Genomic DNA, 25,037 nt, shown 5'->3' on the forward strand with positions numbered 1-25,037 from the left:
CACGAGTTGGCTCCCTCTTCTTAGATCCATGACGACCCGGTGATTCTTCCTTCAGTTACATATCCCATTATAGTTAACTAATATCAAATAATTTATTTATTAATTTTCATTCCAGCAGCATCAAAGATGTTGAAATCAGGCCTGGAAAAATGACAAGAACAGCTCTCACAATGCAAGTTACAGAGTGACAACAGTTCGGGTGAATACAATCAGTAATACACTTCCTTATATCCAGTGCCCCCAGAGGAAAATAAACCTTGTTTGGAAAACAGTTTAATCTCAAACACAACAATTAGTGAACCTTAGGCAGACAGTTGGAGCTCTTACGTATTTCTCAACCTGCCCCTTGTGTGTCAAGTTTCTTGACCGGTCATTCTATCTCAGCTGAAAAAGGACATCTTGTCTCTAGGATGGGCTATGGTCTCGACCTGGGACCTGCTATGATAAACACCGCTTTAGACAACTGTTTCTGTCAGGCTCCACGTCATCTGTTCTTCAAGGAAATGGTTGTGGAGTCATAACAAACCCAGTTGTCTCCCATCAAGGAGAAACACACAGATGACAGATACAGAAGTCATATACTCTGAGAGGCATTGGAGATCTTATTATGAATAATTAATATGAAAATCATTGGTTAAATGTAATTTTCCCATTACAAGCCGTATCGTTTTCAGGTCCGGTACAGACATGGAAAGAAGAATGTCATTGCTGACTCTGATGAGTAACGGTTTTAAGAGGGAGGGTGTGTGACGAAGTGGGTTTGCTCACCACTTGTCCCATACAGGTCATTAGTAAAGTAAACACACAGTCACGTTAGTTTCAGTTCCATTTTATTAGGTTGCAAGTTGAAACATGGTTTTCCCTGTATTGATACTTACAATTGTTTGTTCCTTTGTTCAGTTCCACCATGCAAGACAATTGGTTGGGGAGGGGCCGGCCTAAGTATTTCCTGTTTTATAGGAATAGGGTGGTCATGGATGACATCACCGGGCCAAACCAAGTAGAGGGTTTTCTTTTGTATAGGAATGTTTATTTTGGTTGTTTTTGGTCATTGTATAAAAAAGGTATGCAAAATCCTGACCTGTTTTGTAGTCAGCAGATAGGAGGGAACTGGTGACCAAGTTCCATAGGTTAAGAGATGGCAAGGTATTAAGGTTTGGAGTAGATCAACCTGCTTTAGGATGGGATGGACTGAAGCAGTGGGGGGGGGGGAATTGACAACCCTATATAATGGGGGGATTTGCGCTCCTGGGAGGAGAGACGGAGGGGAGGCTGTGCTGCCAGGAACATGTGCCTGTTATTGCTGCTATTAGTTTAATGTGCCACTGTCTTTAAGTTTGATGGGTTAATTATCCGTGTACTGCAGACCATGGAAATAAACTAATCACCTTTGAAAATGTGCAATGTTCGAGTCTGCCAACCTACCGCCATCCTAGCCACTCTGGCTAACTCTCCACGAATGTGTAAAACTAAAAAGAAGACACACAAGACCAAAAACAAACAAATTAACTACAGCTATTCTGATATTCCTGACCAGGCTGATGCCGGTTGGCCAGTAAACCCTTAATCCAGCGCCTCAGACCACTCGGCCACACTACCTGCACATAACTATTCTCCACATCGTAACACACACAGGGACCTTAACTAAGGTAATGCTTGTTAACTGTTATCACTCTTTGTCATTTTTCTCTGGCATTGTTGATTATTAGAAGTGGTAGTAGTAATAGTGCCTGTCTCTGCGGCCCGGGTTCAATTCCCGGTCAGGGAATGGTGAGGACTTGACAGACTCAGGTGTGATATTTGAAAGAGTAAGTTCCTGGACTTGATTTTGATTTGTCAAATTCTTCCTCATTAGTTTAAATGATCTGACAACATCAGTTCCATGACTTACATTTCTCAAAGACGCACACAATCTCAACTGGTTATCCTTTAGACAGCTAGTCTCTTTTTCTTTTCTCTCACTTTTGTCTCTATCTGGCCTAAGTATTTGCTTGTATTACATCAAGGGACCGGCATACCAATGACCATAAAGATTAATATGTACAGTACATGGTTTGCAGAACTGTACCTTCTGATAGAGGTATGAACACTTGGGTTATCTTGGGACTGCTCTACATTGTCCCGCAGAAGAATAAATCCCAGATGCACATGTATGCTTATCAGGCTATTTTCCTGTTACTGAGAAATTGGGGAATTTCTCATGCGGAAATGTAGAAGCTGGACGTGCATTGTATTGATCTTACATCTCAATTGGATTCTGACTTTGAATTCAAATATTTGGCATCCAAGAAAATTTTGAAACTGATGATGTATCAGTCATTTTGCTGGTGGTTTCTTGGTCACAGCAACAAGCTTGATCATTGACATACAGTTGCCCGCCACATATCCCAAAACTGTTGGGTGGGGCCTTATGTATTTGCTTGTATTACATCAAGTTTTCCAATAACATTAACAAGCATAACGTTGATTACGGTGCCTGTGTTTGTCATGATGTGGAAAGCTGTTAATTGCAGGTAGTGTGGCCGAGTGGTCTAAGGCGCTGGATTTAGGCTCCAGTCTCTCTGGAGGCGTGGGTTCAAATCCCACCACTGCCATTTGTATATCTTACATAGCTAGAAGGCAACCAATGTGTCGTCTTACAGCTGTGGCATTGGGCCTGAACTCGGTGATGTAACTAGAATCATCCATCCATAACTTTGCTGAGATTGTTCCTTGTTAACCTGAGGTTCAAACCTCATCAAAGGTGAAACCTTCCTTTCCAGCACTTTGGACTAGAAAATCAACAAATAATTGTGATAATTAATCGTGATCTCCATATTGATCAAAGTAATTGTCGTTATCATTTTGGCCATAATCATGCAGCTCAAAGAGATTTTATCAAACCAGGTTGGGCAAGTAACCTTTCTGCTGACTTCTTGTAAAAAAAGAAAGTACCACAAACCAAAAACAGTTACTGCGATGGCTGGGAATCGAACCCAGGTCAACTGCTTGGAAGGCAGCTATGCTCACCACTATACCACCATCGCTGGACAATGTAATGTTCACTTCAAATCTTGTAATACATTTGGGCATTGAGACTGGTTCAAACCCTGCTCGAAGGTGCAGTCTTTTCCAGAGTTTCCCTTCAGGGATCAATAAAGAATTTCTGATTCTGATGTAGAGATGGACAGACAACCTTAAAGTATAATACTTCTTGCCGAGACATAACAAGAAACAAAAAAACTGACAATTGTACGTAATGAATGGCTTCATGAATAGACAACCATCATCCCAATGTATGCCATTAACAGTCTATGAGTGGTCAATTAGAGTCCAATAACTTTCTTTGGGGCAACTCCTTTTTCCTCCAGATAGAGCTCATTCAGCATTAGAAAGTACCAGTTAGTGCTGAATATCTATTCCAAAACTCCCATTCTTTTTTTATTTAGCCAGCGGTGGACAACTGCTGAAATGTACTTGCTCTGCATGTGTTAGTGTCTGATGATGAACTCACAACCAAGACAACCCCAAAGAGAAGCACTTATGAACACAATGATCATCAGTGTCTTTATTTGAGGTAATCTGAATGTGATTACAATGACATCTTAAAGATGAACTGAACTGAAAAACTAACTTTTGATAACTTGTTGGTTATGGTAATTACAAATGAATTACACTAAAAAAAATTATTTTAAAAATCAATATAGCTTTTTTTTAAGCAACACAAAAATTGCATTTGTTAGTATTAGAACGCTGACAATATCGATGACGTCACTGGCATGGTAGGACGCATTTGAGCCTGTGAGGGACAGGCCTGTAGTGTCTGACTACCACCACATGGAGGACAATCAGTTTCAGGCTCCACTGAAGTACAGGATCGCCTCGGGGGGAGTGACAGTGACCGGTGTGTGTGGGCGCAGCTTACTGTCATGCACTCTCCTTTATTGTATTCAAGCACATTATGCATTTTAGGAAATAGACTGCTTATATATTGTGTCCATTTAGAGAAAATAGAAAAAACATGGTTAAGGTCCTGTTCGTTTACGAAAATAGAGGCAGATAAATGGAAAATGTAATTGGACGCATTAATCTATGGGATCGCTTTTTAGCTGCACGTAGGAGCGTTACCCCAGTTTGACTATAGATGCGCGGAGGAGTCTGGAGTTTTGCGGAGTTGGCAGATTTTTACAATGGAACTAGCAGCTGTTTCTGCATCAACAATGTGCCCTGAGACGGCGAACATCAGCTAGCTTCAGGGTGATTAGAGAGGGATGTTGGATTCTGTGGTTTAGCTGAGACGCGGACATCAGCTAGCTTCAGGGCTAGTAGAGGGACGTTGGGTTCTGTGGTTTAGCTAGCGGCTAACATCCGCTAGCTTCAGGGGGAGTAGAGGGACGTTGGATTCTGTGGCTTAGTTAGCGGGTAACATCCACTAGCTTCAGGGGGAGTACAGGGATGCTGGATTCTGTGGCTTAGTTAGCGGCTAACATCCACTAGCTTCAGGGGGAGTACAGGGACGTTGGATTCTGTGGCTTAGTTAGCGGCTAACATCCACTAGCTTCAGGGGGAGTAGAGGGACGCTGGATTCTGTGGCTTAGTTAGCGGCTAACATCCACTAGCTTCAGGGGGAGTACAGGGACGTTGGGTTCTGGGGTTTAGCTAGCGGCTAACATCCGCTAGCTTCAGGGGGAGTGGAGGGACGCTGGATTCTGTAGCTTAGTTAGCGGCTAGTAAACGCATTATTATCGTCGGAGTATGGGTTTATTTCTACAGTCTATGGTCGGAGTGCTAGCTTGTGGAGTTTGTCATAAGAGCTGCCATCGTATTTAGCTGCTAGCCCTTTCCCTCGGTTGGATCGTTGGTATCTAGCTTGGTGTTGTGTCTCAGTAATGCCCAGTGTGTCAGTCTCTGTTTTGTTGAACGCTATTAAGCCGACACGTTGGGCTTTATTTTTGTAAGTGAATATGTTCGTGTTTTGAGTGACAACAACGTTACACCCAGCCCTTTGCCTAGTAGACTTGATAGTATGCCGATAACAGGTAACCATAGCTCCCTCTCTGTTCTCTGCCTGCCGTGAGAGTTTCAGCGCCCGGTCTGCGGCAGGTAGCATCGGGGGTGTTACTTGCCGGTGGTCTATCGGTCTGCCCTGCACTGGAGCCTGCAGGCCTCAGGTTTCAGTCTGTTGGACTTAACCTCTCCAGTGACGCTGTTGTATCAGAAGCACAGCTTTCCATATAGTCTGTCGCTAAAAAATGCTAGACTCAAAATCCAGGGGCTGTCGGAGGGCTAGCCCGTTTTAAGGCAGCTAGATGCTAGCCATGAGTTGAGGACTGTTTTTTTCCTTGTCAAAGGTAGCCTGTGGAAATGTGTTGTAACCCCAGCTGCCTTAGCCCTATACAGTTCCTTACTGCAGCCAGGGGCAATACATTATGACCCCCCTAGACGTCTTTCTTTCCGTTTCCCCACCCATATGTCCGCTAGCATCCGACTCTTTGTATGGTGTTCCTATGGCTGCGCTGCTAGTGCTAGTTAGCCACGGAGTAGCTTACCATGCCAGTGACGTAGTAGATTGTGGAATTCCAACATGGCGGCGCCCATGTTACAAAAACAACACTTTCAACTTGCCATTTTATCCCTTTTAACAAATTCACCCATTTTAATAATAGTACCAGTGATAAGAAATAAAATACATCTGTTATATCACCATTATTCAAATTCCAGTTCAGTTCATCTTTAAGGTGCTTGTTGTGCTGTCTGATAGTCTGAGGTATAAAAGAGAGAGCATACCGCTTAGTTTGTGTCACAGGAGGTCTTAGTCTACCACTACGTTCTATAACCCTACCAGTCAGATTACCACAGGAGGTAATATCTTCTGCAGCTCTTTTAAAGACTCTACTATAATACCTGCTGGAGATGCCAGGTCCTCATACATGTAAAGCATGAGCTCTACCACTGAGCTACATCCCCTGAAGATCTTCAGATTTTTTAAAACTTTTTTCTGAGATAGACTTAGACTTATCTTTATTAATCCTTTTGGGATAACTCCCGCAAGGAAATTGAAATATCACTAAATAAAAGAAGAAACCTGGGTAAAACATGTAATGTTAATGTTGTTTATGACTTCAAAACCTGTAAATGCAACTGTGGTGGCTGGAAATCAAACCTGGGCAAAATGATTGTACTGCTATGGTATAAATCATAGTTGAAAAGTAACACAACTGTTGCCTTTCTGCTGGACAATACAACGATCACTGCAGATCTTGTAACACAGACTGAAAATAAATGATGAGAAATGCATTGGTGGAGATGGGTTGCTTCCACTACTTCTGAGATAACACTGTCTTTGCTTCCACCCTTGAGGAACACATCTCGTTGTCGGCAGGATTCAAACCTGCACGGGGAGACCTCATGGGATTTCTAGTCGATCGCCTTAACCGCTCGGCCACAGCTACCTGCAATTCAGTGCCAGACCTATTGGAACAAACGTTCATAAACTTTTTGATTGGTTATTAGAAGTTACCAGACACGGGTAAAGTGCAAATCGTAGTGCACTGCCTGTGTCTGTGGATCCTTGTGGAGGCAGCTTGATTGATTGATATGCTCCCTTATTTGTACCATAACAGAGATCTAATATTTTGTCAAATTGGGTTGTGCAAGTAACCTTTCTGGTTACTTCTTGAAAAATAAAAGAAAGTAACCACACAACAAAATTTACTGCAATGGCTAGTAAGCAAACCCGGGTCAACTGCTTGGAAGGCACCTATGCTCTATAACTATACCACCATCACTGGACAACACAGTCGATGTCCTTAAAAGTTGGATTTTTCCTTTTTATGAAATTAAGGCATTAAGATCAATTTCCAAACAATGATTTTTTAAATTCCTTTTTTTAGCAGAGATACTCACTGCCCGTACTCAAGTAGAAGTACAGAAAATTGTGTTAAAAATAATCTGGTAAAAGTTGAAGTACTGATTTAACTTCTTTACTCAAGTAAAAGTAACAAAGTACAGGCTTAGAAATTTACTTAAAGTATAAAAGTAAAAGTAGCCTTATTAATGACAAAGCTACTTGGACCAGACAGATGTTACTAGAGAGCTGCTGAGAATCTTCAGTGGACATGGAGAAAAGACTCTTTATTCTTTATTCTTTATATGCCATTGGCTACATTTTAAATGGCCGTCTGCCAATAGGCCTAAAACATATATAAAACATATAGCCTATTTATATTGATAGAGACTGGGACTCCAGGTTAATAAGATTCTGTCTAAGTAGCAAGATATGAATTTAGCTGTGATTTTGTGAGAAGTCTGTGTATATTCCCATCTAATTAGATTCAATTGGTGTTGATGACAAAAAAATAATAGATAAGTCCCGTGAAATATTTGAAATTATTGAGGACTAGATTAGGACTGGATTTAAAGCTGATTGTGGTTTCCAACTTGGCCCAGGTGCGTCTGTTAAAACACAGACGGAGACAACTTCTCTCTGTTGATGCTTTATTACAATCAAGCATCAGTATGAACATGGGGGGGGGTAGCTCTGCTATGGCTGTGTGTGTGGTAATAAAAGAAATAAATAACATTGTAAAGGCTACCATACACAATGCATAGGAATAATAAATGCTAGTAAATAATAACAATAAACCCACTATTAATTACATTATCTTAATGAGCAAGGAGGTTTAACAATCACCATTATATCGTATAAACAGCCAGGTGTACCTAGGTAACAGGTGTAACCTAGGTAACAGGTGAAAACACAAAGAAGCTAACTTTAAAAAAATTTGCCAGAACTACAGACCAATACAACACAGGCTCAACTGACAACATCAGTTATATGACTTACAGTTCTCCGCTATTCACAATCACACCTGATAGACGAGCTTAGTACAAAACTAAAGTAACGAGCCAATTTTGTAAAATGTAAGGAGTAGAAAATACTGATATTCATGTTAAAATGTAAGGAGTAAAAGTCAAAAGTCGCCAAAAAAATAATGGTAAACTAAAGTAAAAATATCTGAAAATCTACTTGAGTACAGTAATGAAGTGTTTGTACTTTGTTACTTCGTTAACAAAGTATTTATACTTTGTTACTTCCAATCTCTGATGACCGTAAAGATTAATATGTACATGGTTGTACAAGCGCTATATAAATACACTACATTTACATAACTGTATCTTCTGATAGACATAAGGGCACTTTGGTTATCTTTGGGCTGCTCTATGGTCTTCTGAAGAAGAATAAATCCCAGAGTTGGCTCCCTCCAGGTTATTTAAGCAACAAACGTCCCTGGGTGGACTTGAACCACCATCCTTTCGGTTAACAGCCGACTGCGCTGACCTATTGCGCCACAGAGACTGTGCCCGTCTAATGTTTTCTGAGCAGGAGCTCAATCTTTAAGCCACAAGCATTTGCTTTATAGCTTTTTGAGGTTGAGCTGCACATGTATGCTTATCAGGCTATTTTCCTGTTACTCAGAAATTGGAGAAGCTGCCTCTATGGTCTTCTGCAGAAGGATAAATCCCAGAGTTGGATCACTCCAGGGAGCTCGATCTTTAAGCCACAAGCATTTGCTTTATGTGAGCTTTGCTAACTGTGAGAAACTGTCACAAACGCAGATGCGAGGTGATTCAGCGGCGTCTAGAAGCTGAGGAGACAGGCTTAATTGCGGGTGGTGGAACATGTCTATGTCTGTGGATCCTCATGGAGGCAGCTTGATTGATTGTTATGTTCCCTTATTTGTGCGATATAACAGAGATCTAATGTTTTATCAAACCGGGTTGGAGAGTAACCTTTCTGGTTACTTCCCGAAAAAAAATAAGCAAGTAACGTCACTCAAAGAAAGTTACTGGCTGGGAACCAAAGCCATATCAACTGCAACACATCTGGGCATTGAGAATGAAAATGAATGCTCAGAGATGCTTCAGTGGCTTCCAGTAACTATTTGATATTATAGTGTTGTCCATGAAGGCACATCTGCCGTTTGTTATAATGAGATGTGTGACCACAATTAAAGAGCCTCTTGTTGTTGGCAGGATTCAAACCTGCGAGGGGAGACCCCAATGGATTTCAAGTCCATCGCCTTAACCACTCGGCCACAACAACCTGGAAAGCAGTGCAATACTGATTTGCACTAATATTTACACTGACTCACGAAAAAAACACGAGTAAAATTAAAAACACTGCATAAACTTTGCTACCGTGTATTTATTTAAATATGGGTACACTTTACATGTAGGTGTATACTTTACTGCAAATTAAACTGAGATGTCAGGGTTTCAATCTCCACCTGTGAAAAATGCTGCTTCTTAGCCGGATTACGTCTGGCCATGTCGTAAATAGTAGGGGCGAGGACTCAAAACCGAGAATATATTGGGGCGTGATATTTTAATTGTTGTGATTGTTGTGTGCCTTTAATATCACACATGTAGATATAATGAAAGAAACTGCCTAGCAAACTCTTTCGAAGGTTCCATGGTGTAATGGTTAGCACTCTGGACTCTGAATCCAGCGATCTGAGTTCAAATCTCGGTGGAACCTGTTTTTAAGCCCAGCATAGGTGAAAACATTCAACCTTTCAACTTTCCACATCTAGTTTAAAGTAAGCTTATGTTGGTGGGGGCATGTTGAGGAGTCACCTGGTTGTTAATGTAATCTGAAGGAGCTCCAAATTTGACAGTATTGACTGGAAGTGATAGGCTTGAGTTGCATGGGGAAACAAACTTTGTATTCAGTCTCATAATCACCATAAAAATAAGCTATCATTGAAATTTGAACTTGTGTTGCTGCAGTCAGAGTATACAGTGTTCATCCTGAATGGGCCAGTATAGAGCATCAGAATTGCTTGTTGAATGATCTATTAGCTTGGAACCCCCCTTTCCCCACAGCTTTCAACTGTCAGATATGGGTGGGAGTGGGCACTGTGTCAAACCCTTTCTGTGTGTAAAACTAAAGAAGTCTCTTGGATGAGAGACAAAACTTCTGCGGAGGACCTTTTACCAAGTCCAATGTCCCTTGGCCTAGTGTGCACTTTTGGGTAATAGCATGGATCAAGAACCAAAACGGACACATCTGGACTCATTGTGGGAATTGTACGGCAATATATGACACGTTTAGACCATGAAGACAGTTATCAGTTTATTTCCCATCTGGCTGGTTTATTTGTGGACTCAGTTGGACATTTTGAAGATAATTGCACAATGTTGACCCAATTGTCAGTCTATTTCCCATCTGGCAGGGACATTTCTGGATTCAGGTGGACATTGTTGACAGAAACATTGGTGGATCTTGATTCCCACCATAGGATTTGGCCTGTATTGCACATTCCCTTCACATCACACGCAATGCCATGCCATTGTCAAGCACATTGCCACAATGGTGACTTTCTTCCATGTCTCCATGAACACCCATATATTTGGACTGACAGTTGAGAAACCTTCCCTTGTTAACTATGACATGGATGACTGAGAACCTACAATAGAGTGACATGTTTAATTCACTATCTTATAATTTTTTAAACAGGTCCTACTGAACATCTGTTGGATCAGTCAGGATGGCCGAGCGGTCCAAGGCGCTGCGTTCAGGTCGCAGTCTCCACTGGAGGCGTGGGTTAAATCCCACTTCTGACAACCAGTGTTTTCATCTGGAACTAATGTCTGACACATGATATCGCGATTAAAGAATTGATCAGTTCTTTGTATGTAAGAGGACATGAATGTGCCCAAGAAACGCAATTGCAAGTGCAGCGTTTTGTGAGCATCTTTATTGTCAACAGATGTAAAGTTACCATGTGTTTGTACACAGTAGACATATCTACTGCTGTATTCACTGTCTGTGGCAAGTCCTTCAAAACCTGTTCTTGACTTGCTTCTTCCCATCCTCTGAACGCTTAGCTAACTAAATGACTTAAGTTGGCAAGCAATTGTTGCTTTTTCATCTTCATTGTGACTGTTGTGTGCCTTCAATAGCATACATGTGGATATTATGAAAGAAACTTCCAGGCAAACCCTTGCAACACTTTTAAGGGTTCCATGGTGTAATGGTTAGCACTCTGGACTTTGACTCCAGCGATCTGAGTTCAAATCTCAGTGGAACCTGATTTTAAGTTGCATGTATGCATTGGCTTAAGTTAAGTGTAGTATTTTGTTTGTGTTGTAGTATCTTGTTTGTGTTGTAGTATCTATAGAGATTTGTGGTGTAGTATGGAACCATTGTCCTGTCTTTTATGTATTATGAAACTTATTGCCGTCTGTCTTGGCAGGATTCCCTGGAAGAAGAGTTACTGTAGCTCAATGGGATTGTTCCTGGTTAAATAAAGGTTAAATAAAAATAAAATGAATCTGTAATATGTCCAAACATTCCTCTCTTCATTACCGACATACTGGAAGTCGGCCATGTTTAATTGGATGCTCTCCAGTTATTGCTGTTTGGTAGATTGACATTATATTTTCCTACTTTGGGGACTTTTCATTTCATATTCTTTGTCTGACATTTTCTATTCCCTGTTTGTATTTTCTGTGACTGCATGTGGTTTTAAATCTGTTGGAGTTTCTTCAGACTAAAGCAAAGACACTGATGATGTCATCCAAAAGAAACATAAAGGACAGCAACCTGTTTCCAGAAGACACTAAAGAATGACGGAGCAGCAGGAAACAGAGCAGCTCAAATAGCAAACAGCTGATTTATTCATCTGACTCGTAGAATAACGCCAATGATTGACTTGTTTTAATGTCTGGGAATGTGGAACAGCTCCATGCTGACTACCTGAAATAAAACAAGGCCACATGCTGATTATTGGGGACTTGATTTGATGGATTTATTCTTCCTGTTGTGTCTCTGTTTAAACTCCTAATTAAAGGTAAAGTCAGGGTCCACTAAAGGTTGTGTTGTTGTTGCTGACAGACTCAGATCATTATTCTAAGTGTGTGACAACATTATGGGATGGATCCTACAGAGATAGACCTGTTAGTTAAAGAGGAACATCCTTTTAGTTTAGATCCTTTAGTTTCCAACCAGACCAGATCGGTGATTGTAGGAACAGTGGAAAGATGAACCAAGACGGCTTTTCATATATATATTTTCTTTTTCTTTGACTATAGTTGTGTTTGTTATTAACAGAAATCAACCTGTTGACAAGAAGCTTCTTTTTCATGTTCAGGAGAAGGCCTGTTTCCAGCCAGACTATGAATTGATTCATGAAATCCCTGTTATTAATATCTAGTCAGTCCCATATGGTCTAGTGCAGGGGTCGGCAACCTTTACCACTCAAAGAGCCATTTGGACCAGTTTCACACAGTAAAGAAAACACTGGGAGCCACAAAACCCTTTTAAAATTTAAAATGAAATAACACTGTATATAACACATTTGTGCTATGTATAAACAAACTAAACTGTGTTACATTTATGAAATCAATGAACGACTGCAGAGAAAATGAAATAACATTTCTGCATGCAACAAATCATTTTTAACTCCGAAAAAAAACAAAAAACGTTGGGTTAACGGTTTGGTAAAATAGGGCTAGCACTGTCAACTTGGCTAAAATGGCAAAAAGGTCCTCAGGGTAAAGGACACACAGGGCAGCGCATCCTTTACCCTGAAGAGCTGTGTTCAGGTGTTCAGGTGCGCTGTCATGTCTACGAGACCCAGCCACTCTGGTTGTTCCCGGCTCGTCCAGTAACGAACGGAACTGACGGGGAATTAAACCTTTCGCCATTAATTTGCTCAGAATCTGAATGACAACATTCATGACTTCTGTGCATTCCGGAGGAAATGTTTGAGCACACAGGTCTTCTTGGTGCAGGATGCAGTGAAAAGTCAGCAACTTCCTGTCCAGCAACTTCTGCAGCAAAGCCACAAAGCCGTTGTGCGCGCCTGTCATACTCGGTGCTCCGTCTGTACCACTGACACCGGGGGGGGTTATTCCTCTTGCTCTTAAACAATTCAAGACAGCCTCACAGACCCCCCCCCCCCCATGTTTGGCCTTTAAGTGGTATCAACTGGATCATTTTTACTTGTGGCCCAGTTGAGTTTACATACTGGCAGAACAGCGCAATTTGTTCAATATCACCTTAGTCTTTAGATTCATCACAGGCAGTTGAGGAGGCCACAGGCCACAGCTGAAATTATGTCTTTAATTTGCTGTACAAACTAAAATAAAATACATTTTAATTAAATATTCATTAAGTATTTTTTAAAAGCTGAGCCGCATCAGAGGGATCAAAGAGCCGCATGCGGCTCCGGAACCGCAGGTTGCCAACCCCTGACTTAACTGTACTAAAATGGCCCCCACAGTCACCAGATCTCAGCCCAATAGAGCATCTTTGGGATGTGGTGGAACGGGAGCTTCGTGCCCTGGATGTGCATCCCAAAAATCTCCATTAACTGCAAGATGCTATCCTATCAATATGGGCCAACATTTCTAAAGAATGCTTTCAGCACCTTGTTGAATCATAAAGTTTATAGTAAGGGCATAGAATTGAATATTCCCAGAAATGCGTGTTACTAACCTAGCTCTGGGGAGTCACTCCCCGGAGTCCTCATGTTCTTTTTCCCCAGCATGTTCCCTTGGATCAGAGAGGCTCCGAAATCAGGGTAGTAGCTGTCGCCATGGTCCCGCTACACGTTTTGCGATGCCATGTTCATCTGCTACACTCTGTGGTGCCCTGCTACGTCCTGCTGTGCCTTGTAATGCCGCACAGTGCCCTGCTATGCCATGAACTACTACAAAGAACTGCTACAAACTACTATTTTTTCTAAACCCAACAGGCCCGTCAGACTCCACCTACCAACAAAGGTAACCACATGGTGGAGGCCCAGCCATTGTTTTGATGCACCATAGTCTTATTCCACATAAAGTGTGTGGGGGTATAGCTCAGTGGTAGAGCATTTGACTGCAGATCAAGAGGTCCCCAGTTCAAATCTGGGTGCCCCTGCAAGAATGTTTCTACCCTATCATTATATGATAGTTCTTGTTGTTGATGATACTTGAAAAAAGCATGCATGTAACTAATGTTGCTTCTTTCCAGAAACCCTTGTGCTTTCTCCCTTGTCAGGTTTCCTTGGATTGTGGTGGCACCTGAGTAGTGGATGCAGCTGCTGCCATGGTCCTGCTAGACGCCCTGTACTATTACTGCTACTATTATTAGTACACCGTAAAAAATGTGACCATTGGTTACTTAAAAAAATTATGGCAACAAAGTGACACGTAATATAATTGAATAGATTTTAATTTCTACAATTTTGATTAAAAAGTATTGAAAAAATTAACTAAATTTAATTAAAAAAAATTGAGTACATGAGTACAAAAGCAAAACTTTAATTGTGTTGGATTTAGTAATAGCATGCAAAATGATAAATTATATAGCCAAATATTTTTCAGTAAATCCAATTAGTTTCACAAGAAAAATTAATTTAGGTTTATTAAGTATCTGAGCAAAAGTCATTTAGATTTACTAAATATATTGAAGAAATTGCTTTAGATTTACTAAATATATTGGAGAAATTGCTTTAGATTTACTAAATATCTGGGTAAAAATAAGCTGTATTCACTAATATAAAATAAATTACATTAACTAATATTTTACCACATTGTTGCCTAATTCAACACATTCACACTGTGTTTCTTATTTATCCTTACCTAAATTATTTGTTTAAATTTAAGTTTTAATTGGTTTAAATTTGCTTTAAATCTATTCAATTATATTGAATGTCACTTTGTTGCCATAATTCTTCTATGTATAATATACTCAATATCAGGCCTTCTTGGTGCCACAGGTAACTTAAATTTGGTTAATAAATCATGATTCATAATAAGAACAGCAGGTAAACATTTGTCAATTTCTTTCAAAACAGGTTTATCTAACATTTTGTTTAGTGCAAGATGCCAAAATACAACAATAAAACACGGAGAGAGGCTATAAAAGGCAGAAACCATGTATGTGTACAGTAGGGACACAATATAATGGCATTTGGAATTCTTGTTAATAAAGGTTTAATCATTCAATGGGGTTTCATCAATTATCCACAGTGTTTTTTTATGTGATTTAAGGTTAAGTCTTGTTAGTGCATTTCAATTAATCTTACATTTTCTTTGATGTGCCAATTGAAATTGTCAGGGCCGTTAACTTTTTCTAACAGCTAAAAGTAATAATTAATATCACATGGAGTCTGGGATAAGGTCAAGTAATTCCCTTAGCCTTACTGCTTTACTTTTTGCTAAAATATGACTCACTTAAACAATCACAACAATTTCTTCAAATTCCTCAATTAACACAAGTCAAATTTGCATCCCTGGTGTACACAGAGGCATCACAATGTACAGTAACAGCTGCCTATGGCAAAATAATATAACACAATAAAACACAATGCCAGTCCCGTAAAATAAGTATGGCTGGTTTGATATTTCTACAAATTTTGCACTGAAAATCAATATTTTTCAGTTACTTAACAGTGGAAAAAGAAAATGTCCAAACTTTCATCAAGTGGAAGCAAGTATAGAACAATCAGGGCAGAGTACACAATTTTTATGGTGTCTTCATGTTTAATTTGGTCACTTTTATGAAGAGTAAAGTAATCTTCAAATTCCAAAGATCTCCTTAAGTAAACGTTTGCAGTTCCTCCACATTGAGTGGGGAACCACGTGACAGTTTTGACAGGGACCTAACTGTTCCCTTTCATTCTGCCAGGGTCCCTTTTCTTAAGCTAGTAGCTTATTCTTGAGGCTGTTCACTTTTGGTGACAACTTTAAACAATCCAGCTCAAGGAGGACTTTCTGGAAGACTTCAAGCATGTACCTGAGCTCCTTGGGATAGGCAAGATTCAATGCAAAGCCAATGACAAAAGAGCAGGCCTTCAGTGGAGCAGTGAGAACCAATGCCATCAGGACCCTCTGGCGTAGTAGTCTTGATGTTGTAGATTTTAGATGTTGTCGACACACCGTCTTCATCAGCGTCCTGAACAAGCAAGAACATTGGCTATGTCAGACCGTATCGTTGAAGGAGAAAGTTCTAATTGAACAACTCCCAGATTGTTTTCAAACCTGGGGCTATCATGGCTGTTGCACATGATGCACTTCAGTTACGTAGAAAAATTTGAGATAATGGCAGAATTTTGCAAATCAAATCATTCAATTGCCACAGAAATTAAACTCTTCCCAGACCTTGTCTGTGCACTTTGTGGAACAGAATCAGATATGTCCAAGCACTATTTTGCAAGTCTCAAATATGTGCCATTAGTTGGTTAGAGTGATAATGTATACTCAGTGGTCACTTTAAATTCATGCATTTGTACAATTTAATGCAGTTCAATACAATTGTTCTGCCATAATGTTTCCTTATGATGGCTATAATGTTTAGTGTTTGTTGACATGGTCAGAGGTGTTAATAATACATAAGTTTTAGCGTTGAGCTTATTATTATCATCAGAAGACTAATCGTAGGTTTTACTAATATTCCAACCCCACATGTATGTAAATATGCAGTACAAAGAAGTACAAACACACTTCAGTACAACGCCATCCAGTATAGCAATGCTTTTAGCTATGACCTCAACAATAAACATACAATGTACACCTTTCTGACCATGTCAACAAAAATTATATAAACTTGAATAATTATGTATATAATAAAGTGACTAATGAGTGTACACTAACAATTTTTTTAAATGTTAGCTATTATTTCATTCTCTTTATCTGAGAGAAACACAAGCTAACATTGCCTCCTGTAGATTTAAGGGAATAAATTCATTATATTCCAGCAGTTTGATTACAAAAATAATCTACAAACATAATAATTATTTAAGGGTACCTTGAGTAGGATGGCCTGCAACCTGGACCCCATGGTTCCACCTTTGGAGTGGAAGATGTCAGAAGCCTCGGAGTGTTCTATTCTTTTTGTTGTCTTCAGTGGCTCTTTCAAGGTACATCTCAGTTTTCGTACGCAAACCCTGGAATGGGGAACTGCTTTGGCCTTTGCTGACATCGTTCTGTAGTATTTCGCCTAGGCAGGATAATGGTGTCCTGTGATGAAGACGTTCCAGCAGAAGACTCTGCAGAAGATGCAGAGTCACAGTCTGTTGACTGTTGATCAAAGGAACTGCCCAAACTTTCATCAAGTGGAAGCAAGTTAAGGATAATTGGATCAGTATGAAGAATCTTTATGGTGTCTTTTTGTTTAATTTGATCACTTGTATGAAGAGTAAAGTAATCTTCAAATTCTGAGTCCAAATACTGAAGATTGAACTCCTCAGAAATTCCAAAGGTCTCCTTACCAACAGTTTGTAGCTCCTCCACAGTGGGTGGGATTCCTGATGGAAGGACCAACTTCTCAACTCGGTCACTAAGTATTACTCTGAGCTTTGCCTCCATCTCTGCCTGATTGCAAGAATATGAAAAGATAAAAGTTCACTAGCAAGCAAAAACTTAAAAATTACACTAGATTTAACAATAAAATGTAATTAAGAGCCTGGTGTGTGCCACCAGAATAAACAGACGCTATTCCAATGAAAGTAGTTAGTCTGTGACTGACCACCACACCATGATAACACCTACCTATATAATGAACTATACTTCCAGTAAGTAGGCCTACCAAACTGCATTAAATAACACAGTAGCCTCTGACACACAGTGACACTAGGCAGATACACTTACAGGACATTTAGCCTACTACCATACAATATGGCAAATCATAAAAACTGTGGTTTGCAGCAGTAATTATTAAAGCTTGGGAACACTGAAAGGGGAAGTTTGGGGTCCCCTACTGGAGCTGCTGCCCCCGCGACCCGATATAAGCCGGATAAGCGGTCAAAGATGGATGGAACACTGAAACATGTAGTATGCAAATAAGAATGAAGAGAGAACCTGACAAAAACATTACTAATATCCAGTGATGTGACGTTTTTATTATTTGTCTTTTAAGCCTACAAGGTTGACCTTCACTTCCACCCATAAGTGGTTGAAAAATTATCGGGCAAATAATTTACAAATGATTGATAAATGTACATATCCTTTTTTCGTGTGAATTACGGTCTTTACATTTTTTTTCAGACCCAGGGGGATCCATATCATAATAAAAACAAACACAAAGAAGGGTCATTGCCTAAATTAGTGATTTCCTTGTTTTTTTGGAGACACGTTGTTGACACAATTTTAATATACGGAGAATGACATGCTATTGTGTTAAGTCTGCTGTTGCAAACAGACGGACAAAACCTCTATGGCACCGCAAATCCGGCACCTTGCTCTGATTTACTGACCTCAGACGCAGCTTGACTAAGTTGACTGCATACTCCAGACAGACTGAAAAAGTATATGCCATCTCCCGTTGGCTCATCATTGTATGTTACAGTGAACTGAGACATGAAACTGCTCGGCTAACATTACTTAACATGGACCACCCTCCAGAGCGCAAGCAAACACGGTACCAGATAGACGTTAGCTAATTTAGCTTGTCAGGGCAGAGGAGGGGTGGAGGCCAGGCCAATGCCAGGAAAATTGGCACAAGTAGATTACGTTACCTTGTATCTTAAAGGCCATTATCTTTAACGTTATACTTGGAAAATTCACTTTAAATTGTGATATTTAACCGACTACTTTTTCAGTCATTGCCACGCGTTTAGTCATTAGTCAGAATCACTGTAACGTTAGGCTAACATATCTTTATTTTCACTTTCAACCAGTAAAGTTGGACTGTTGAGTAACATGCAGCAATGCAAAACAATGTTCAACTGGACTGTTACAGCAACTCGTTGTAAAATGCAATAATTGAACAAGTCTTACCTTTGAGAAAATGGCAGTAGCTGAAATGGATGCCGATGTCCATGTGGCTGAAAATAGCTGGAGCGGAAGTCTTTGGGGATTAAATCCAAAGACCTCCCAATGAGTTAAATGTATTAATTTTCTGCATCTTTGACTTTCCTGATAAAATATAATTAAAATCTACTTAAGGATTCACAGGTGATTTTATTCAAACAGAACTGAGTAAAATGTAATTAGTAAATACCTAAAATTTGTTGAATGCAGCTCAATGTGATTCCAAACTATGAATAGTCTTTTTTATTATGTATATGTTACTAATGTTTGATTACTAAATATTAATTTACACCAGTCCCAGTTTTTACAGTGTAATCTGATATCATTAAAAAAAAACTAACTAGAAAAACATTGGAGAACCCTTTTGCAATTATGTAAGCACATAATGTAATCTGATTACTGCTGCCCTGATTAAAAAAGCAATGCAACTGATCTCAGCTGGTATTCTGTCTATAATGGAGTGCAATAGAAATTTCTAAGTGACCCCAAACTTTTGACCGGTAGTGTATATGCATTAACCAAAAAGAAAGTTAATCTGTAGATGCATTAATCAAAAAGAAATTTGATCCGTACAAGTATAGTCTGTAGACCTTGTGGCGCAACGGTAGCGTGTCTGACTCCAGATCAGAAGGTTGCGTGTTCAAATCACGTCAGGGTCAAACGTTGGTAGGTGGCGGTAGCTCAGTATGTTGGGGGGTCCTCCCCCAGCAAGAATACCAGCATCAAAGGCACATCAATCAACTGAAACACATCTCTGTTTTGTTACAGAGTGAGGCATCGCACTTCTCTTCCATCTTTGTTGAGAGTTGCACATGCAAAGTACCTAGGTAAGGATTACAAGCCAATCAGGAGCAGAGTATAGGCTGGACTACAGTAGAGCTGTTTGGAGCAGTGTTTTCTGTTGGAGATTCACGATCCCTAATACCTTTCTAAATCACTTACCCTGGTTCCTGACCCCTGCCCCCAGAGCAGGTAGCTCTGTTCCTTGGCAGAAACCTTTGTCTTTCTTTGAGTGTATCCATTGTAATACATTCTTAAAAAATGCATGTCTTTTGCTATGGTTAGGCCTCGTATCCAAACTACTCTGGCAGATGTTGTAGTGTCAATGTAACCTTGGGAAATAATTAGCAGATGGTAGATAGATCTCCCCATCGGGAAATAAAACCCCAGTCTTCCGTGTGAGAGGCGGAGGCGACCATCCAAAGTTTCAGTAGTAATGTGGTTTTTGTGTTGGAACAAGTTGCACTGTTTGAAATAAGCTTTTGAGATACAAGAACGTCTTCACTTGGGACAGCAATTGACTCCCAACCCGATGGGAGAAATCCTGAGCTTTGAGATTTGGAGGAGATGACTTTGATTCCGATTGCTTGACACTGGACTTCAATCTGCCCCAGTGGGCGCTGTAGATCACTGTTTGATGAAGCCAACAGAACAACATAATCTGGAAAGAGCAGAAAAGGAATTATAAGGTGCCCAGACTTGACACTCTCCCACCTTCTGCTGCGCCTTGTAAGGTGATGTTCATGTCCAGGAGTTGTACTCTTTCCATTGCTTGAATATATTCCCATTTAGGATCAGGAGTTCTCCTACCATGCTGAACACATCTTGAGCCAAGGCACGCTTTCCCGAGTAGTCCCACGCGTTCGCCGGGACTTCCTCGAGGCCTTGTAGCATTGGTTAGCTGGTAGAAATGTCTCGCCGTCGGGGAATCGAACCCCAATCTTCCGCGCGACAGGCGGAGATACTGCCCATTATACTAACGAGGAATGCCCAAGCTTAATATTTGGCACATCAAGAAATAGGTGGCGCTATTCCAACATTTAGGCCACAGTCAATGCATGTAGAAATATTTATGTTTACTACATATTTGCTGTCATTCAAATCTATGACAAAGCATCTGTGACTGAATCTAGTTTAAAATCTCTATTTTGTAGCATTTTGAACATTTGCAATGAAAAGAAATGGTGCAGTTTCCCACAAATATGCAAAATAAATGTTTCCTTAGTGTAGTGGTTATCACGTTCGCCTCACACACGAAAGGTCCCCTGTTCGAAACTGGGCGGAAACACATTTCTTTGTTTGTATTGACTTCGCACAGTCAAACTCTGCAAAGTTAAACTCTCTAGAAACTTCACGGAAAAATCTCCCTGATGTTAAATCGTGGCCAGGCCTACCGAAGTTTCCCCAGTGCAGTAGTCATCACATTCAGAGATTCAGGAATATCCTGTCTAAAAATGATGCAGAAAAACTAGTCCACGCATTTGTTACTTCTAAACTGGATTACTCCAATTCTTTATTATCAGGCTGCTTAAAAGAGTCCATAAAGATCTTCAGCTGATCCAGAATGCTGCAGCACGTGTTCTGATAGGAACCAGGAAAAGAGATCACATCTCTCCTGTTTTAGCTTCTCTGCATTGGCTTCTTGTAAAATCCAGAATAGAATTTAAAATCCTTCTTCTCACCTACAAAGCTCTTCATGTTCAAGCACCATCTTATCTTAAAGAGCTCATTGTACCTTATTACCCCGACCAGAGTACTGCGCTCCCAGAATGCAGGGTTACTTGTGGTTCCTAAAGTCTCCAAAAGAAGAATGGGAGCCAGAGTGTTCAGCTATCAAGCTCCTCACCTGTGGAAACAGGTTCCCGTTTGGGTTCAGGAGGCAGACTCCGTCTCCACATTTAAGAGTAGGCTTAAGACTTTCCTCTTTGATGAAGCTTATAGTTAGTGCTGGCTCAGTTTTCCTTGCCTCTTTCTCCTAGTGCTTGCTCTTGGTGGGAATTTTTGGGTTTCTGTAAATAACATCAAGAATATGGTCTGGACCTGCTCTTTTATGAAAAGCGCAATGAGATAAGTGTTGTTGTAATTTGGCGCTATATAAATAAAATTGAATTGAATTAAATTACCTGAACCTCAACTTCCTTGCCTCATAGTTGATGTTTACATTCTTGGATCCGTCTTAGGTTCCTGCTGTCTGCCTTCGTTACTGGATCCTGAGGTAGGTGATCATATCATCACTGAAAACATATCTTTGATAGCAGGATCATTCTCAATCGTTTTGTAAAACCTTTGTCTTTCTTTGAGTACATCCACTATAATACATTCTTAAAAATTGCATATCTTTTGCTATGGTTAGGCCTCGTATCCAAACTACTCTGGCAGATGTAGTAGTGTCGATGTAGCCTTGGAAAATAATTAGCAGCTGGTAGATAGATCTCCCAATCGGGAAATAAAACCCCCGTCTTCTGTGTGAGAGGTGGAGGCGACCATCCAAAGTTTCAGTAGTATTGTGGTTTTTGTGTTGGAACAAGTTTCACTGTTTGAAATAAGCTTTTGAGATACAAGAACGTCTTCACTTGGGACAGCAATTGACTCCTGTGATGGGAAAATTACATAGATAATGATTTTCTACATAGGCAATGACTGTTTATCTGTGTGGTTATTCAATTCTTACTCATTCGTAAAAGTAGAATGAGATGAATTGTTTTGTTTAGGATCAAAGTGTTTTTCCAAACATGATAGGGTTTTTCTGTTGGGGCAGGAGAGGATATAAGGAGTTGTCTAGTGTTACGCGGGCACCAGAATTGTGGGGTCACCTTGTTACTCTGTTTCATTGTGAACTGCCATTCTTGTCATTTTGTTTGATTGTTCTCTCGAGAAAATAATTAAACTCTTTCACCAAATATCCAAACTTTTAATCCAGTCTACAGCCTGTGTTTATTTTGTTTCAACAAGGACTCTTCTTCATCACAAATTCCTCCCTCGCTGAACAGAAACTTCCACAACACTCCCAACCCGATGGGAGAAATCCTGAGCTTTGAGATTTGGAGGAGCTGACTTTGATTCCAAATGCTTGACACTGGGCTTCAATCTGCCCCAGTGGGAGCTGTAGATCACTGTTTGATGAAGCCAAAAGAACAACATAATCTGGAAAGAGCAGAAAAGGAATTATAAGGTGCCCAGACTTGACGCTCTCCCACCTTGTGCTGCGCCTTGTGAGGTGCTGTTCATGTCCAGTAAATATGCTTTTTCCATCGCTTGATAATATTCCCATTTAGGGTCAGGAGCTCTCCTACCATGCTGAACACAGCCTGAGCCAAGGCCCGCTTTCCCCCTCATGATTCACCCCAGTGGAATAAAGCCAAATGAACCACATAGTCTGCAAAGAGCATAAACGGAATTATAAGGTGCCCAGACTTTACACTCTCCCAACTCATGCGGCGGCTTGTGACGTTTTGTTCATGTCCAGGAGTTGTGCTCTTGCCATTGCTTGGAAATACTCCCATTTCGGATCAGGAGTTCTCCTCCCATGCTGAACACAGCTTGAGCCAAGGCCCACTTTCCGGAGTATGCCCACGCCTTCGCCTGGACTTCCTTAAGGACTTGTAGCATTGGTTAGCTGGTAGAAAAATCTCCCTGTCGAGGAATCGAACCCCGATCTTCCATGTGACAGGCAGAGATACTGTCCATTATACTATCCTCCCCCCCACCCTCTTTGTTCCAACATCTCCCTCCTCACTCCCTCAGCCCTCCTGCAGTCAACCCACTCCCCCCACTACCACTACACCACATTTCCCTTCCCCCCACTGACACTTCAAGCTCCCCCCACCGCTTTGCATTCACACCTGGCCAGGTGAAGAGACAGCTGGAGAGGCTACACCAGCGCAAGGCTGCTGGCCCGGACGGTATCAGCCCTAGGGTCCTGAAAACCTGCGCCAGTCAGCTGTCTGGTGTTCTCCAGTACCTCTTCAACCTGAGCCTGAGCCTGCAGAGGGTGCCGCTGCTGTGGAAGACGTCCTGCCTTGTCCCGGTCCCCAAGAAGTCGACTCCATCTGGCCTTAAGGACTACCACCCAGTGATTCTCACATCCCATGTGATGAAGGTGCTGGAGAGGCTGGTCTTGGCTTACCTGAGGCCGCAGGTGAGTTCTTCTCTGGACCCTCTACAGTTTGCCTACCAGCCTTGTCTGGGAGTGGACGACGCTGTCATCTATCTTCTGCAGCGAGCTCATTTGCACCTGAATGGCGGTGGCGGCACTGTGAGAATCACATTTTTTGATTTCTCCAGTGCATTCAACACCATCCAGCCTCTGCTACTTGGTGAGAAGCTGCGGGTGATGGGTGCCGGTGCGTCCACAGTCTTCTGGATCACTGACTACCTGACAGACAGACCACAGTTTGTCCGCCTGGACTGTGTCTGACTGTGTGTCTGTCTGATGTGGTGGTGAGTGGCACGGGGGCCCAACAGGGGACTGTGCTGTCTCCTTTTCTGTTCACCTTATACACCACAGACTTTCAGTACAACTCAGAGTCATGTCACCTACAGAAGTTTTCTAATGACTCTGCAGTTGTTGGGTGTATAAGGGATGGACAGGAGGGGGAGTACAGAGCACTGGTGGGTGACTTTGTGGAGTGGTCTGGTAAGAACTGCCTGCTGCTGAACGTGACCAGAGAGATGGTGATCGACTTCAGGAGAATGTTTACAAGAAGGGGATGAGCAGACTCTACTTCCTGAGGAAGATGAGATTCTTCAACGTGTGCAGCAGGATGTTGGAGATCTTCTACCAGTCTGTTGTGGCCAGCGCTCTGTTCTCCTCCGCCATCTGCTGGGGCAGCAGCATCGGAGCGAGCGATTGAAACAGACTGAACAAACTGATTAGGAAGGCCGCTCCGTAATCGGCTGCAAACAGGACACATTTGAAGCTGTGGTGGAGAGGAGGTCACTGAACAAACTGTTATCTATCATGGATAACCCTGACTACCCTCTCCACCCCACACTGGTCCAACAGAGGAGCAGGTTCTCAAAGAGGCTTCGACAGCTTCGATGCCGCACGGACCGCTACAGAAAATCATTCATACCACAAGCAATAACACTTTTTAACATGCAATCACTGGGTGCTAGATAAGACTTTTGGGCACCACACTACTGCACTAATGCAACCTGCACAATTTGGTTTATTTACATGTAGCATACATTTTAACATTTTAAAATATTATTTAAGCAGTTGCACATTATTGTTTCCCCATCCTGTACATATTCAAATATATGTTCTTTTTTACTTTATTCACATTATTATTTCATGTATATTGTATATATGTATATTTTTCCTAGTATTTCATTTATATTTATATTCTGTGCTTTGTGACTGATTTTGCTGCTTTAACACCGGAATTTCACATTTTTCTTGGGATCAATAAACATCTATCTATCTATCTAATACTTGGCAAGATAAAGCCATACAAAAGTGTAGCAAG

The 25,037-nt window shown here is 41.0% G+C and overlaps 9 non-coding genes across 9 annotated transcripts; 6 read left to right on the forward strand and 3 right to left on the reverse strand.

Annotated features, from left to right (window-relative positions):
* The first annotated feature begins 2,512 nt into the window (after nucleotides 1-2,512).
* trnal-uag (transfer RNA leucine (anticodon UAG)) lies at nucleotides 2,513-2,594 on the forward strand. The gene has a single exon. It is a non-coding gene; the product is annotated as a tRNA-Leu (tRNA).
* A 360-nt stretch (nucleotides 2,595-2,954) lies between these two features.
* Nucleotides 2,955-3,026, reverse strand: trnag-ucc (transfer RNA glycine (anticodon UCC)). The gene has a single exon. It is a non-coding gene; the product is annotated as a tRNA-Gly (tRNA).
* Nucleotides 3,027-8,264: 5,238 nt separating this feature from the next.
* trnan-guu (transfer RNA asparagine (anticodon GUU)) lies at nucleotides 8,265-8,338 on the reverse strand. Its single transcript has one exon. It is a non-coding gene; the product is annotated as a tRNA-Asn (tRNA).
* A 665-nt stretch (nucleotides 8,339-9,003) lies between these two features.
* On the reverse strand, nucleotides 9,004-9,085 carry trnas-uga (transfer RNA serine (anticodon UGA)). Its single transcript has one exon. It is a non-coding gene; the product is annotated as a tRNA-Ser (tRNA).
* A 363-nt stretch (nucleotides 9,086-9,448) lies between these two features.
* On the forward strand, nucleotides 9,449-9,520 carry trnaq-cug (transfer RNA glutamine (anticodon CUG)). Its single transcript has one exon. It is a non-coding gene; the product is annotated as a tRNA-Gln (tRNA).
* A 1,484-nt stretch (nucleotides 9,521-11,004) lies between these two features.
* On the forward strand, nucleotides 11,005-11,076 carry trnaq-uug (transfer RNA glutamine (anticodon UUG)). The gene has a single exon. It is a non-coding gene; the product is annotated as a tRNA-Gln (tRNA).
* A 2,764-nt stretch (nucleotides 11,077-13,840) lies between these two features.
* On the forward strand, nucleotides 13,841-13,912 carry trnac-gca (transfer RNA cysteine (anticodon GCA)). Its single transcript has one exon. It is a non-coding gene; the product is annotated as a tRNA-Cys (tRNA).
* A 5,461-nt stretch (nucleotides 13,913-19,373) lies between these two features.
* On the forward strand, nucleotides 19,374-19,445 carry trnaw-cca (transfer RNA tryptophan (anticodon CCA)). Its single transcript has one exon. It is a non-coding gene; the product is annotated as a tRNA-Trp (tRNA).
* A 1,336-nt stretch (nucleotides 19,446-20,781) lies between these two features.
* Nucleotides 20,782-20,854, forward strand: trnav-cac (transfer RNA valine (anticodon CAC)). Its single transcript has one exon. It is a non-coding gene; the product is annotated as a tRNA-Val (tRNA).
* Nucleotides 20,855-25,037: the final 4,183 nt, after the last annotated feature.

Source organism: Etheostoma spectabile, unplaced genomic scaffold (genome assembly GCF_008692095.1).
Source record: "Etheostoma spectabile isolate EspeVRDwgs_2016 unplaced genomic scaffold, UIUC_Espe_1.0 scaffold00018343, whole genome shotgun sequence".
Classification (NCBI taxonomy): Eukaryota; Metazoa; Chordata; class Actinopteri; order Perciformes; family Percidae; genus Etheostoma; species Etheostoma spectabile.